General features: G+C 35.8%; 1 long non-coding RNA gene across 1 annotated transcript in view; it reads left to right on the top strand.

Moving 5' to 3' along the window:
• The window catches only part of LOC145664326 (uncharacterized), a 97049-nt gene extending 79990 nt beyond the window's left edge, over nucleotides 1-17059 (top strand). Inside the window, exon 5 of the long non-coding RNA XR_014127355.1 lies at nucleotides 9298-17059. This is a non-coding gene — a long non-coding RNA (uncharacterized LOC145664326). The remainder of the gene's footprint in view (nucleotides 1-9297) is intronic.
• Nucleotides 17060-17391: the final 332 nt, after the last annotated feature.

The raw sequence follows: 17391 nt of genomic DNA, 5'->3' as shown, positions 1-17391 counted from the left end.
ATACAGAATCCCTCTAATCCTTTTTTTAGTTTAGCCAGCCTGCTTGTATTCTGTCTTGAGTTTCTGTGTGCAATCCTCCATCCTGGTCGATGTACGATCCAAGATAATTAAATTCTGACGTAGGTAGTAGCCTCTCTCCATGCAGCCGTAAGAACCTCGCGTCTTTGTTGTTAAGTGTAATATACTCTTTGTTCTACTTACCTTCGCGAACAGCATACTCCATGGTGTTCTACTTTTCATCTCCCTCTTCAACACATCCATTACGAAATGGAACAATGTGAGCTGATCCCTGTTGTAGACCAACTTCATACGAAAATCTTCTGCCATATCCAGACTATTTTTCACTTGGGTCTTTGCTCCTCGTACGTGTCCCTTACTAGCCGTACATATTTTTCAAAAATCTTCTCTCTCAAGCATCGGCATAGTTCTTGTCTGCGCACTCTGTCATATGCATTTTTCCAAGTTTGTGAAAACGACGTCTTACTACACGTACATTTCCCTGTATAATTCATAACTGCTTCAACGCAAAGATCGTGTCAGTTTTTCCTTTTCCTGGCATGAAACCAAACTATCCCTCTCCAAGTCATTTCTTCTCGTATTTTTCCTTTAACTATTCTTTCCCAGATCTTAATAGTATGGGACATTAACTTAATTTCTATGTAGTTTCCATAGTCTTACACATCACCTTTACCTTTATAAATTTGTAAACATATATATATATATATATATATAGATATAGATATAGATCCCAAACGATATATATAACTCTATGGCCTATGGAACCCAAAGGTTCAATGCTGCGTTCACAAAAGCTCTCCACTGACTTCTATCCTTAGCTAACTGCATCCAGTTTCTACTTTGTATTCCAATCTCTGCGAGATCCATCTTAATATTGACCTCCCATCTGCGCCTAGGTCTTCCTAATGGTCATTTTCCGATTGGTCTTCCAGTCAAGACTTTGAAAGCGTTTCTACTTTCTTCCATTCTAGCTACATGACCCGCCCACCTAAGCCTCCTAGACTTGACGACCCTAACAATGTTGGGTAAGCCATATAAATTATGTAGTTCCTCGTTATGAAGTTTCCGCCATTCCCCATTCCCGTTCCTCTTGGGTCCGAATATTCGTCTCAGGATCTTGTTCTCAAACACTTTCAGTCTATGCTCTTCCCTGAGAGTAAGTGACCATGTTTCGCAACCATACAAAACAACAGGCATGATTATCGTTTTGTATATTTTAAGCTTCAAATTCCTCGACAGAATTCGCGACGACAAGAGATTTTGAGCCGAATAGTAACACGAATTCCCTGCTTTTAGTTGACATTTAATTTCTCCGTGAATATGATTTTCCTCTGTTAATATTGATCCTAGATATTTGAAACTATCCACTTTATCAAAAGTATTATTTAATATTATAGCGCCTCCATAATTTGTTGTATTCCGGTCCCGACGCACTTCCATGTATTTAGTTTTCTCTTCATTTACTTCTAGACCGATGTCCCTGCAAGCGTTTGATAAGATCTCTGCATTTCTTTCTATTGTTCTATCATCACCTATTAAATTTACATCATCAGCATATACCATAACCTGGTGAATACAGTTCAACTAAAGGCCCTGGTTGCTATCTTTGATTTTCCTTATAGCGTATTCCAGAACCAAGTTAAATAATAATAGCGACAACGCATCTCCTTGTTTCAGGCCATTTTCGACGTAAAAGCTCGTGAAAAAAAAAATTCCTACCCGGACTTTACTTTGGGATTCATTTAAACATATCTTAATTAATCTAATTAGCTTTTTCGGTATTCCAAGTTCTGTAAGAACGTTGTATAATGTTTCTTTCCTAACCGAGTCGTAAGCCTTTCTAAAATCAATAAATAGTTGATATACCGGGGTATTGTATTCCCACTTTTTTCGAGTATTTGGCGAATGATAAATATTTGGTCGATAGTTGATCGATTTCGTCTAAACCCGCACTAATAATCTCCAATAATTTCATCTGCGTATGGGGTCAGTCTTGCTAATAGAATATTTGAAAGGATTTTATAGGATGTTGACAGAAGAGAAATGCCTCGATAATTATTACAGTCAGTTTTGTCGCCTTTCTTGTGAATTGGAACAATGATTGATTCTTTCCACTCTTGTGGCAATTCTTCCTTGTTCCAGATAAGGAGAATGAGTTTGTGTATCTTGTTCCACAATTTTTCGCCTCCAGCTAAAATTAACTCAGCCGGAATTTCATCTACACCCGGAGATTTGTATTTCTTTAATTTCTTTATAGCGGTTTCTACTTCTATTCGGTTGGGTTCTTGAATATATGGTTCTGCGGTGTGTATCTCCTTTTCTCCACGCACAGTAGATTTTGGCTGCGTGTTAAGCAAATCGTCAAAGAAATCTTTCCATCTATTTAAGATGTTGTCCGTGTCAGTGAGAACTGTACCGTCAGATTTCTTTAATATATAAGCACAAGGTTGATAGCCTTTCTTAAATTCGTTGATTCCCTTATACATGTCCCGGATGTTTTTATTTTTACTATTATCTTCAAGTTCCTTAATTTTAGCTTTCAGAAAATCGCGTTTCTTTGTTCTAAAAGTTTTGGAAGTTTCCCGCCTGATATCTGCGAAATTTTGTGTAGTTATTTCATTAGGATTTTGTAGCCAGCGTAATTTTGCCTGTTTTCTCTTCTCTGCTAGTTTTATGCATTCCTGGTCGAACCATGGTTCGTTCCTACGTATTTCCGCGTGTCCCAATTTTTCTTTTGCTGAAATTTTAATGCTATCTCTAATTTCAATCCAGGTATCCTCGACACTAGTGCACTCCGAATCTTCTAAAGCCGAGAACCTATTCGAAACTTCAATCTGGTATTTCTCTCTTACCTGGCTCTCTTCTAATTTCTTTAAATTGAATCTCTCCGTTTTCGGACAATGAATATTACCTTTATTCAACGATAACCTCTCTCGTATTATCGCTGCTACCAGGTAGTGGTCAGTGTCACAATCAGCGCCTCTAAACGACCAGACATCAATTATTCTAGATTGCCTTCTATTTACTAAAACGTGATCAATTTGATTATGTGTTTTCCCGTCTGGTGATGTCCAAGTGTATTTATGAATGTTGCGATGTGGGAATTTTGTGCTCTTCACGATTAGGTTTTTGGATGTTGCAAAGTTCACGAGTCTAACACCGTTGTCATTACTTTCCTTATGCAGACTTTCGTTCCCTATAATCGGTTTGAAAATATCCTCTCGTACTTCCTTCGTATTGAAATCCCCTAATAGAATTTTCATGTGGTATCGCGGGAGTTGGTCAAATATCCGTTCCGCTTCTTCGTAAAAACTGTCTTTTATATCGTCATCCTTATTTTCAGTTGGGGCATGTACATTTAAAACAATAATATCCCACCAGTGTCCCTTAAGAGTAATAAAAAAAAGTCTGTCAGTAATAAATTCAACCCGTTTAATTGCTGGTAATATAGGTTTATGAACGAAAAACCCTGTTCCTAAGTGGTGATTTTTATTTCCTTCCCCGTAAAAGAACGTAAAATTTCCGGAATTCACAGATCCATTTCCTTCCCACCTAACTTCCTGAACTCCTACTACGCCCATCCTGTATTTCTCTAACTCACTCATTATGTATTTTAAAGCGCCTGCCCTATAAAGACTCCTAATACTCCATGTTCCAAATCTCATGTCCATTTTCTTTTGCTGAGGTCGTGCCAAGTTATCAGTCCTTGTCCGAGGCTTTTGTGAATATTTCTGAACAAGTACTTTTTTTTTTTACAGGATGAGGTTGTTAGCCCTACCCAAACCCCCAAGCTGGAGGACCACTCCTAGTCGGCTGTCCGCGACTGCTTATTCAGTATATTCGCAGCTAGCCTCTATATCTAGAGGCCTTCTTCTCGATCCGCAACCTGAGGACGCGCCATGCCGTGGTGACAGGATATATCCCTACTTTGGCCAAGCTTCCCCAACCCTCTACGGGATTTGATCAGCACCCATTGCTTTCCGTCTTTAATTTTCCTAATTACGCTTTCCACTTCTTTCCTGCTTATCTCTTCCACCTCTCTTTATTTCTGTTGCCATTCCATCCTCATATATTTCCCTTTGGCTCTCCTCATTTAGTATCTTCTCAGAGTAGCCTCTCAATCTGTCCTGGATCATCTTCTGGTCTTGCACACTTTACTTGTCGACTTTTATTTATTTGATTGATGTGATGTCCTGGCTTTATATCTTTCTTTGGCTACCCCATTATTTGTCTATATCCGTCTTTCTTTTTCAGCACTACATAAGCTTCATCTATTGCTTTGCTTTTGCTATTGCCACAGATCTTTTGGCCTTTGTGTGTGTTACCTTGGATGATGCCTTGTCTTCCATATTTTATATTTCAACCCATTTTTTCTTCATCTCTTTCTTATGCTTTTTTGCCACACTCGTTTCACCACCAAGTTCTTCGTTCGTTCGGTGGTTCTTTACCTGATGTTCCTTCTCCTACTTCCTTCATAATATGATTACTACAACTTTCCCATTTTGCACGTCTTCTACCAATTTTATTACTTGTATAACCTTTTCTTTAAATTTAGGCCTTTTTCTTTTAGTGTCCACCATTTTATCCTTTGTTCTCTCTGTCTTGTATGCTTTGCGTACCATTTTATCCTTTGTTCTCTCTGTCTTGTATGCTTTGCGTATTTATTTGTCCACTATTATCTCACAATCGGCTATTTGCAATCTTTGTTGTGGGGCCAAAATTTCTCCACAAAATCACCTTGTTTTCTCGCACTTTCTTAGGGCGCTTCCTGCCTATATATAATCAATCAATCTGACTATAAAGAATATAATCAATCTGACTGCTTCCGCTCCCATTCTTGCAAGTTATAAGCTGGCTGTTTCGCTCTCGAAATAGATGTTAATTATAGCCAGGTCGAATTCTGTTGCTTGATCTATCATTCTTTTACCTGCATTCCTTTGTCCAAAACACCACTTTCCTAACATTCCTTCTTCCTTTCCATTACTCTTTCCTACATGTGTCAATTTAGATCACTTCCAACAATTAACTTTTAATTCTCAGGTACTTCCATTAACATCTGACATAGATCCTAAAGTAATGTTGTAACTAGGGCGGCAAGGTGAAAAGTTCTCGACCTGGCGGAAAGACTGTGCTTTTTAGGTCAAAAATGCACGTACTTTTCTACGTAGTCCCTTTTAGATCAATGCACTTTGTCCAACGTTTTTTATTTATTCATTTTTTATATTTTTTTTTATTTACTTTTATTTTTTTAATCTGAGTAGATTCCATCCCTGAAATGCAATTCTCGAAGGTCTGCAAAACACCTGTCTACGAATGTCATAACCTCTTCATTGGACTCAAAGCATCTTACAGCTACAAATTTCTTTAGATGTGGGAATAGATTGAAATCAGAAGGTGCCATATCTGGTGAATAGTGTGAATGGTCCAACAGTTTGTGCTTCAGATCTGTTTTCCATTGCTAAAGCATCTTTGTGGACAGGTGCATTGTCCTGATGAAAGATTTTTTTTCTCTTTGTTTTCCGATCAGGACCTCCTGTCATGTATCTTTCCATCCAGTTGGTGCAGAAGACTTGCGTAGTATTTCCCAATTGTTGTTTTACCCTTTGCAAAGTAATCAATAAGAAGAATCCCTTTTGCATCCGAGAAAACACTGGCCATAACCTTTCCGGCAGATGAAACCGACTTTTCCTTAGCGCAACCTACTTCCACCCACCCACTGCTTTGATTGCTGTTCAGCTTCAGTTTCCGTGTATATATATGTATAATATGGGTCAATCCATCTTAAGTGGCCCAAAGATGGTTAAAGTGGTTGCTCAACCATCTCCAAAAATTATAGAAATTAGAGTGTGATGAATAGAGCTCGGAAGTTGAAGACTCAAAAATTGCCTAAAGGACCTAAAAGGACCTAGAAAATGGAAAGAAGGACGTAAAAAGAAGACCCAATTTAATTAGAATTACATATTTAATGAATATAATACTCAAGAAATACAAGCTTCTGGTAGGTTAATGGTCTGCCCTTCTTCCACAAACTGAAGTACAAATTAAAATAAGAAAACTTCCCCGCCCTCACCCCCTTGCTGGAGGACATTGTTACGTCTCCTTATCTGACTTGTGATTGTTGCAGATCTGGCCTTATCAGTCCAGTCGGTGAAGAATGTCTTTATCTTTTGAATTTTTTTTTATTAAAGAAAAGATGTTTAAGAGGTGGTGGCGATTCGAGTTAATGACCAATAAGTTTATTGTCGAAAGATGAAGTGAAAAAAAAATAAAGACGTTAAGACCTATAAAAAGCTTTAAAAAGACTAATAAACAAAAAAAAAAAACACCGAAAAAGGCAAAAAAGGACAAATAAAATCCACAATTTTCTGGCCTACAATGACCCAAAATGAAAATATGTTCAGCCTCATCGGGCACTCATAAAAAGATTTTTCCTTTACTTCCGGACCCTAGTGATGAACCTTGTGTGTGAGAAGGTCAATAACACTATTCACATTGTCGCATGTACAAGTGTTCCTGAATGGCGGCCATTTCTGTTGTCGGTGGAGTGTCTTTTTTATGCATTTGCAAGCTTGTACGAAAACTAGTTGCTCAGAACGTACGAATCAGACGAACACGAAACAAAGACGAATGTTTAGAGGAGAGACTGAGGTACACGGAGAACACACACACTTGCTTCTAAATAAATATGCAGGGTTGCAAACCAATACATGAAATCACTAGAAAATTAGAGAAAATTACTTTTAAAGGCGCTGTAATTTGGAATGGCATAAAGTTGGAGATTCATAAGCTTTGTGCTGAATACTATTGCATGTAAAGAGTTTGCAGAAATATCCACAGCTATGATACTACTGCTGACATAGAGTTATGGGGGTCCGAAATTTGGAGTTTGTAATTTTGATGGCATTTTTGGGACGTAATATCTCAGGAGGACAAAATGCTGAAAAATGCTGCTTAGGTCACAAAGTAATTCTGTATGTGAATAAACTATTGAAAAAAAAATCAGGGCTGATATTACATGAGAAAAAAAGTGAGAACATGGTAAAAACGTGAAGAAAACACGTGTGTCTCGAAGATCGTAGATCGGAAAAATTTAAATTTTTGGATATGTTTCATACTAGATCTCAAAAAGTACGCATGGTTCATAGTTCAGTAATTAGGGCCGCTTTCATTTATGCTGTGTTGTGCAGAAGTTTGCGGGTGGCGTTTGTTCCGTCTCCATGATCATTGCTATGTCCATATGTGAGAGGGGGGAGGGAGTTAGCTCGTCCTTGCACCCACGACATCCATCGTCGAACTGGACAGCGATATTAAGGTACTCAACGTATTAGCAAAGTATCATTGAAATCCAATCCCAGTTACGGAAGTTAATATGTTCACAAAGTCGCGTTGTATTCCATAGATAGATGTAATGCAACCTTGTAATATCAGTCCTTTTTTATTTTTTTATTTCTTTATTTTTTATTTTTATTTATTTATTTATTTATTATTTTATTTTATTTTATTTATTTTTTTTTTGCAATAGTTTATTCACATACAGAATTACTTTGTGGCCTAAGCAGCAATTTTCAGCACTTTGTCCTCTTGAGATATTTATTTAGAAGCAAGAGTATATAATCTCTGTGTACCCCAGTCTCTCTTCTAAACATTCGGTTTTTCTTTTCTTTTCAGTTTTTGTTTCTTTTTCTTTTTTCTTTCTTTTTTTGTGTGTTCGTCTGATTCGCACCTTCTGAGCAACTGTAGTTTTCGTACATGCTTGAATAGTGTTATTTATCTTCTCATACATAAGGTTCATCACACTCTAATTTCTATAATTTTTGGAGATGGTTGAGCAACCACTTTTACCATCTTTGGACCACTTCGTATGGATTGACATATATAATATTTTTCAGCATTTAGCAAATTAAGCACCTATCCTGTACAAAGCTTTCTTATATGTAATACTTTATGTAAAATCTACAGTATTCTTTCCTTTGATATACATCTTTAATCGCTGATCGTCCTATACCACATCGTACACTATCTCGATGTTTCCATCAATGATTACAGTTTTGGAACGTCCTTCATGTGAATAATCTTCAAGAGAAGTACAGCCACGTTTAAATTCACCCGCTCATTTCTTAACTGTTGAAAATAAAAGAGCACACCCTTATAAACTTTCACCATGTGAAGTGTATAGTACTGGGCTGGTGATATTGAAAGATCCTTTTTAACGTCTGGTGGGAAAGTATTCTCTAGTGCAACCAATGGACAGGCCAAGGTCACTTGTACGACGTCAAACTCTGTATGCGTTCAGAAATATTCTGATGAGTTTCCTAGGAATATAGTGAAAGGGATTCTCGGGAAGGAATTAGTCACAGTTGCAAACGAGTTAGGCACACTCCATTCCATTATCCTTCATTGACGCCGTGCAATTGATAATGTGAAGAAGTTGGACTCACGGGTGGTGATGTGAAAAAGGTGGACTCACGGGTGGTGATGTGAAAAAGGTGGACTCGCGGGTGGGAATGTGAAAAAACAGTGGTTGGGTAGTGATTACCGGCCAGGATGCTAAATGGTTTAACGTTCGGTTAAAGATTTTCTCATTGGATACTTCTTTTCTCCCCCCCCCCTTTTTTTTTCTTTCTATTAAAGTAATTCACGTCAATCACACATATCAATCTCACCAACCCAGTAGAAAGATCTGTATACGAATCCTATTTCATCAGAAAGAAGGATCCAAAGTTGAATTTATACAAAGACAACCTAAGTAAACAATTGTATTTTATAATAAGAAATATAATTCAAAATATTTGACAAATATTTCCATAATTAAAGTTTGATCCCAAAATATCTACAGAAAAAAGTTTTAGTAAACAAAACTGAAATTGCCAGGAAAGTTTTACAAATTAAGGTACGAAAATATTGGATGAGAGCATGAAATTAATACGGCAACTGCTCTTTGCACTAACTTACAGTGTATTTAGTAATGTTTAGTACGTTAGTAATGTAATGTTCTGTTAACTATTCAAAGTAGAATTTTTTGCTGTACTAATAGTTCTATCCTCATAAACTTATAGGTTAGTGACTTGCTTTACTTGTTGCATGGTTATTATTGTAATGATTATTCTTTCAGTCATTAATGATATTATGTATAAATATAATGCTTTTATTGTTTCTCAGTCTAACTATTGAATTTCGTTGTAGTAAAAATTCAATTTTTGTGCAAATTTGGTCCTTAAGCTCTGCCACATGGGAAAATAAACGCTTGTGATAGAATGTTCTTAAATCCTTTGTATGTAGGTAGATCGTGTGGAATCCCTTGTACCTGAATTCCATTCCCATCGTATGGCACGCATAGATCGTGAGATGCAACAGCTGGGGTCGAAACTTCGCGTCTTGGATAAGCGGCTGGATGACGCTGCAGCGTTTGAGTGGAAAGGAGGTCCAAAAGATCGTCTATGGTATAAGTCAGGTGTCTCCAATAAAGACATGTAAATTGTAAAAATAATATAAATGTAAGTGGTGTGCAATAGCTGAGTTATATAAATTGTCAGCATGAACAAGGGCAGTTAAGATGTATTTCGTTACAGTTAATAATAAGTTACCAGTGGAGTACAAAGTTCGTTGCTTTTTATCTTTTTTTTTTTTCATCAATACATGCAGCATATACATATAAGCAGTTAAGTGATACTTCATTTGTGGTTTATTCCATTTAAATATGCTGAATGACGAGGTGTGTGCCATGCTATAAACATTGGTTTCAACCAGTTTTGTGGATTACAGATTGGTTTTCATAAAACGAGTAACCAGTTTATATTTTTTTTTTTTTTTTTTTTTTTTTTTTTTTTTGGGTAATAAAATATTTGTCATCAGTCAGTATTAACTAGTTTTGTATTTATACTTTTCGATTGAATGCGACTGTGTAGAGGTTCTACTTGCTGAAACAATGATGATTGAAGCTCGTTGATAACGTACTCTTGTCACGAAGATTAACATATATATTGAATATTGAATGGACGAGCTACTAGTTCAGAGCCACCTCTGTTAAAGACTTTCTGTCAGGGGCGCCCGAAGAAAATTTTCTGGTAGGGGCATCTCCATGATTGCTATATTATCTCTGGTATTTAATATACATAGTTTACTATATTACGTATACATTTTCGTGAGCCGGGGAGGCGCGAGACTTCCCTCCCCCCCCCCCCTTCGGGCGCCCATGCTTCCTGATCAAATACGTGTGAGCTCTACTTTATGTTTTGATTTTCCAAATGTTTTCTGTGCATATTGATAACTTCGTTTAGCAAGTCAAGTTCCACTGTTTTTGGTTTTGTGAATACGAATTTGTAATCTGTAAAATTGTATACTGTTCGGTCGTAGATACTCTCGTTTATTATAACTTCCATATAAATATTTAAGTTTAAACCTGACACGTTTTACCAGTTGTCAATGAAACAATCAGTCATTTTGCTGGCTTACAAATCAGCTTCGTCTGAAGCGTGTTATACAATTTCCTATATAGGGTATAATTGAATGAGAAAAAAAAAAGTTGTATAACATACTTTTGACGTAGGTAAGTTGTATAAAAGCAATAAATTAGGACAAAAACTTGAAATTTAGTTTAGAAAGAGTGGTCCAGGAAAAGATTTCGGCGCAGAAAAAAAGAATGGAAGGATCATTCAGAGGTTGCATCCATTCGGGAATCGCCACACACACAGAAAGAACTTTAAATATGGAAGAAATATGCTTTCTAGTAGCTTTTGTATTAAAGTTTTAGAGAAGATAAGTAATATGCGTTTGATTTGCAAAAAATTTTGTTGTCTAAAGGAAATATTATTGTGTTCCTTCCTAATTCCGTTTCGAGTGTGTAAAGTGTGGCAAAGTAACTAAATTTGGAATGTAGAACAATACAGCATTGTAAGATTTTGAATATCAGTCGTTTTTATTGGATTAAAAGATCCAATATATTTCAATCAAAAATATAGGCCTTATATCTGAAGAACTATATATAGTGTAGCCAAACCCAAACTATCAGTTAACTCAGTATGATGTACTTACTCCGTAGACAATACGAAAAACCGTTCAAAAATTCTGTGGCCCTTGATCCAGAAACTTATTGGCCAAGTTCGCAATCTGTTCATCCATTTCTAGTTTTTCTAAAATTGTTGTTTTTCTCGTAACTCAGGGATGCTTTGTGTGATGAAATTCAAAACACATCTCCGGTTTTTGAGTATGAAAATCAATATTTCTCATGTTTTTTTCTGGCCGTATAAATTAAAATTATATTTACTTTTCAAAGCTGAAGTCAGCTGTAAACATTGAGATTGAGGGTATCAAGTTTCAGGAAGAATTCGATTGAAGATCCTTATGAGAACCATTCCAAATGCAGTTAATAGCATGAAGAACGGGAGTACATTATAATCATATGCTTATGTTGAAAAACCAACCTTGGTTTTGGGGATTCCAGAAATTGAAATCAAATCGTGTCACTTATGCACCTTCATCATGTTTCTATTAAAAATTCAAGGCTTAGCATATAATATAGTTTGTCTTCACACAAACACTTGTTTTCTTTCTTCAGAAAATATATAAGAGAAGTAACACAATATATAGGCTGTTACTCGTTTCAACAGAACCCGAATTTATTGAAGAATATAGAAAAAAATGCATATGTATGTTTACCTTGTCTTGCTTCTGATGAAGTTGATGAGTAAAGCTGCAAAATGATTGTCAGTAATTGTTATTAATATATACGACAACCTATGGTCTAAAAATATACTTGATTTCAAAGATATGAGATATACTTAAAGTTATACAGGTCAGAAAGTTATCTCGGAAGTTATAGTGAGATATGAAACACATAGATACTTATGTGTTTCTTACTTCATCATAAATATTATGGTCAGATCCGAAGATCACAATGACAATAAAATATGACGTCATGACTTAAGTAGCTTATTTAAGGGTTCCCACTTACTTGAAAATCCTGGAATAGTTAGAGAATTTAGCTTACTCATAAAAGATCCTGGAAATGTTAGGAAATTTCATGAAAATTTGAAAATTCAGGGAATTTTAAGTACGAATTTTTATTTCTTAGAATCCATCTCTCTTTTTGCCTTACCTGGCTGCTTGGTAGGGAATATTTTACAAAATAATTTGTTTCGCAAAACTTCTCTATCTACTTTCTATGTATAGTAGATGAGAAACCTCCTGGTCGAGATTTTTTTTACGTTATGTACAGACTTGGAAAAGCCACGGAATTTGTGATCGCCAAATAAGTGGGAACCATGTAATATTTGCATTAAATATCGTTATATAGTATGACAAAAAAAAAAAAAAAAAAATCTGCTTTTGTATTGTATTTTCGTACTGTGGATCTAGATAATTTAACTCGAATAAATGTTAATTGTTTAGTTTGTAAGTACTTCCATGACTAATAATAAAAATTATAAAAAAGAAGTGCGTATTTGAATGAAAGAAGCAATTAAGTCTGAAGGACGTTTTTTGTAAGCAGAAAAAATTGGAAAGGGAATGCTATGAATTAAGTGTAGAACTCTGTGTAAATCTATTTACTTCTATATATCATAAGATGTAATGTAATGAAGTATCATAGTGTTCCTCTTCTGCAAATCGTATTTACAAAATATTGTGTGATAGTTTAATTCAGTTATTGATGTTGTTTCTATATTCATGAGTGTTATTTTCAGAATGTTCCGTGAATTTCCTGCTATACAATTAGTAAATATTGTTATATATTAAGTGAATGTAAAATGAATCCTATTTAGTTGGGATTGTCTCCATGATAGGAAATGACTGGTTGAATTAGTGATTATATCCAAAAGATTATGTATTTATTTTCGCGTATTATGTTTTATATCATTGGCGTATGGTCAATATTGCGTATCGTGACTATCCTTTTTCAATATGTAGCTACGAATTAAAAATAGTATTACCGTTCTACAGTGGTACTTTCTAGTATTTACGATTATTACAAAATAAATCAGGCAGAAAATCAAAACGTACTTGTAGGCTTTTCTGTGCTTTAGCACTTCTCCCCCCCCCCCCGCCCCGTTCCGTTACTGGTCTAGTGGTTAGTTCGTGCGCCTTTGGTGCGTGGAATCCCAGGTTCGATTCCCAGTAGGAGGGCCTTGAAATTTGAACCACTACAGTGGTTCGGATTCCATATTAAAGTGTAGGTCCTTATATAGCCGTGGTGCTTAAAACGTACGCTAATTTCCCACCAACCAACCAATCTTCTATGTTTTGTTCTCCAAACCAGATTTATTATGATCGTCCCCGCTGGTCTAGTGGCTATCGCGCGTGCCTTTGGTGCACGTAGTCCCGGATTCGATTCCCGGTTGGAGAGCAGAAAAATTTAATTTCACAATCATTCACTTTCATTAATCATCCGTGTTCTGTACCATAAAGGGTATAATTGTGGGACGTTAAATTAAAAACATTCATTTCACTTTCTAGCCCGTCACATATGAGGAATAACGTCCCTCGGTGGTCATACTATCCGAGGAAAGGAAAGAAGAAGGGATTGGGAAAGGAAGGAAGCAACCTGTATGTTAGGTACCATCCCAGCATTTACCTGGTGTGAATGAGGAAAATCCAGAAAAACCTCTCTCAGGATAGCTGGCCTGAAAAAGCTTTTACATTTTTTCGACCGAATGTCCCCACCGGGAATCGAACCCGGGACCGCTCGCACCAAAGTTGAGATCGTTAGTGACTACACTACGCGAGACTACAAAAATAAATAAGAGAAGTGAGTATAATACAGGCCCATAACCAAAGGGGGGCCAGGGACATTGCCTCCCTAAACTTTTCGTGGCCCCTCCAGACGTTAATACCAGATACTATTATTAATACAAAAACCACAATTTAGATTTATATATAAAAAAAGTTTTTAATGACTTTGTCCCCCCTGACATGTTCATGCCCCCCCTAAACCTCTGTGGCTGGTTTGGATCTGGTATAATATATTGTAGCACTCATAAGTATTTGATAGTAATAGTATTGATAACTTATCAGAAATCCAAAAAGAATACTACTTAGTACTTAGACAAATCAAAATGTATTTTTTGCACGATGAACTTCAGAAGTATTGCGGTCGGTCAGAGTAGAATTACATTTAACAATGATTGAATTATGATCAAAGCAATATATTGGATACGCGATAACATAATAGGTATGTTAAAGCCATAACTAACAGAAGGACTCCTAATATTCTTTTTGATTCTCATGTCAAATAGAAGCAACACATTTTACAGCAATGTAGACTAATTAAAATTATTTCAGGATAGCGTTGTGATTTTCTAGCATTATATCCAGCAGTACTAACTAGTTCTGTATCTATCCTTCTCGATTGAATGTGACTGTAGAGGTTCTAGTTGCTGAAACGCCGATGTTTGAATCTCGTTGATAACGTGCTCTCATCCTGAAGACCGACTTATTTTGCATATGAAATTACCAAACTACGACTACAGATCCACCACTATTAAGCCTTTCTTTCAAATAAGTCAGCTCTACTGTAGGTTTTGATTTTCAAGATACTTTCTGTTCATATTGATCAATTCGTTAAGCAAGTAAAGTTGTGAAGTCTTGAATACGTATTCTATTATTGCATAATTCATCGTCAAAGTCCGTGACTATGATGTCACATTTGACTTTTGTGCAAGTTTATAACGCTATTTCGATTATACTGAATGTTTTAGTTACTTTTATCTAAAAAATTGGAACATCTACGTGGTAAACTATCATATTGATGATTTGATTTTTATGTAAAAATTGTGAAAAAATGGGTTATAAAATCAGTGATTGCCCTGTAATGTTACACTACCATACTGCCAATCCTTTGTATAATCATGATAGATGTGTAAATATTAACCAAATTCACGTTATTTGTCTTCTTAAATACTCATTATACCCTTTGTAAATGTGTAGATTATAGATTGGATAGAGTTTCAGTAGATGACTGACATTGTAGCTATGACTTCACCCTAAATTATGTTCATGAAACAAGTGTATTCAGCTCAGGATTATTATAATTTATGAGTGTATTTATTATGATTATTCATTTGTGAGGGTTACAGCAAATCTTACTTAAACTGCCATATTTGTAGTTGTAGTACAGAATATTATTTAGTCGCATTGCATTTTTCGTCATGAAAGGTGGTAGCATGGTCCTGTAATCAACTCTCTTACGGAACGGCCTGTAATGTGTGGATTGACCTTTCATAATGGTTTATGTACGCGCCAAAAGCACTGGGTTCAAACCCCGATCATGGTTCAAAATGCACACGCATTGATGTACATATTTACAAAGCACCTATCAGGCAGAAATAAACATACCTTTTAACCTTTCTTTCTTTCTTCCTGAGAAAGAAAGCGCCACTTTGTAGTTTCCGAATGTACGACAACCTATCGATTCTTCTCATCTTCCCTGGATGGTTGGTTAATTAGAAGTAGAATGGATCGCTTTTGAAGTACTCAATTTCGGTTACATATTTCCCTGATCAGTCAGTCGTATTTTCAAAAGACAAAAATTTAATTTGAAAGATATATAATTTAAAATAATAAATACATGTGTAATAGTTTTCTCATCTATTTAGCCCGTGTCAGAGGCAATTCATACTATCCTAAATTCGAATCTGTGTTCACTTTACAACGATGTATCGTTGAATTATTTATGTATTTTATACAAAGAGTAGTTTTATGTATATATATATATGAACAAATTTTCAGCTGAAAACGGAACAGATTCCGACTTTTTAAAAATCATGAGAAATAAGAGAAAAGTCAGTGCATAAATTCTTTCCCCCTCCCCTTCCTCTCTCTCTCTCTCTCTCTCTTTCTCTCTCTCTGTCTTTGTTACAGGCGGGTCAAGTAATTCGATACTTATAAGAAAGGAAAGACACGTTTAAGTTTTTTCAATAAACAAGCAACTGCTAAAATCTCTGCTGCCTTTCGAGCAGTACTGCGAACTATAGATCACGTTTAATGTAGGGAATTTTAGTTCAATTCTTTGCTTCTTTGTTATTAATTATTAATACCTTTACAAGGAATAAAGGTACTGGGTTTGTTATTTAGTTCTTTCACTTGCATAAAACGGGACAAATATTACTTTTTCCATCTACTGACGGGACGGCCGGGATACGCCCCTAAAACGGGACTGGCCCGGTCAAAATGGGACGTATAGTCGCCCTCTCTCTCTCTCTCTCTCTATATATATATATATATATATATATATATATATATATATATATATAATATACAGTGGCGTATTTACGATTTTGTTTCGGGGAGGGCTTTGCTAACTTTCGGGGGGGGGGGGGGGGCTTTGCCTGAAAATGTAAAAATTCTGCAAGATATTTCGTATACTTTACTATAGTAAGTGAGATTTCGAGGGGGGCTTAAGCCCGGAAGCCCTCCCCCTAAATACGCCACTGTATATATATATAAAATCATAAATTTAGTTTCGATATAATTTCACCAAACAAAAAAAAAAAAAAAAAAACCGTCAATGTTCCCACTTGTTTCTGTTATGAACCTACTAGGGTCTAATAATGTTTAATCCGGTCATTTTTTATTGATTTGTCCTCTTCAGTCACTGGTCATGAAATCTTGGACTAAACAAATCAGTGTATAGTTGTAAAAGAGCGGGTTTGTTCAATATAAAATGAAGATCGAATGTAAAACTTCATTGTGTGTATTCTTTATTTTTAAAATTGACGGCTCAAGGTTCCAGCTCTCCACCATATACTGTTCCATTGGGCAATTAAGATGTTGGATGCAGCCTAGTGTTATTGTGAGAAAGGGGTGTACGGAGGATGACCTTGAACCGCCAATTTTATAGTAAACTGTTATAGTGACGTGTAGCTGCTTTGGAATTAAAGTTATTTGAACAGTAAAAGATATATCTGTACTATACTCTTAGAGAAGATAAATATGTTATTGTGTTAGAAGAATATTTATTATGTTCTCTGACTTTACTAAAAGAAAAGACTAACTTATTTTTGTAATATTAATGTAATGCATTTACTGTAATTAAATTATTGTTGTTTAATTGTTTATGTTTGTGTTAGAAAGACAAAGGTATACAATTCCCAAGTATTCTTTCATCTTATTATAAACAATTTCGAATTAGAACGTCGGAACTTATGAAATCGTGTTCTGACAACACTGACTGAGCCTCTGCTGAGCTTGGCTTGAGCTTTTCTATTTCAAATGTACCCGTGCTGGTGCTGCTGTCGATGTGTGTTTTCCCGTACCTCTCTGGAAAAAGAAGGGACAAGTTGCTGTGACCGAGATTTTTCAATAGTTAGATACGGACAGAGTTGCCGCATTGAAGTATTTCATGGGCTTCCCTGTGCACTGTCTTGTTAGCTATTCTCAAGT

The sequence above is a fragment of the Thermobia domestica genome, chromosome 1 (assembly GCF_964235325.1).
Source record: "Thermobia domestica chromosome 1, izTheDome1.hap1.1, whole genome shotgun sequence".
In the NCBI taxonomy this organism is placed as follows: domain Eukaryota; kingdom Metazoa; phylum Arthropoda; class Insecta; order Zygentoma; family Lepismatidae; genus Thermobia; species Thermobia domestica.
This window is presented reverse-complemented; position numbering and strand designations above follow the sequence as displayed.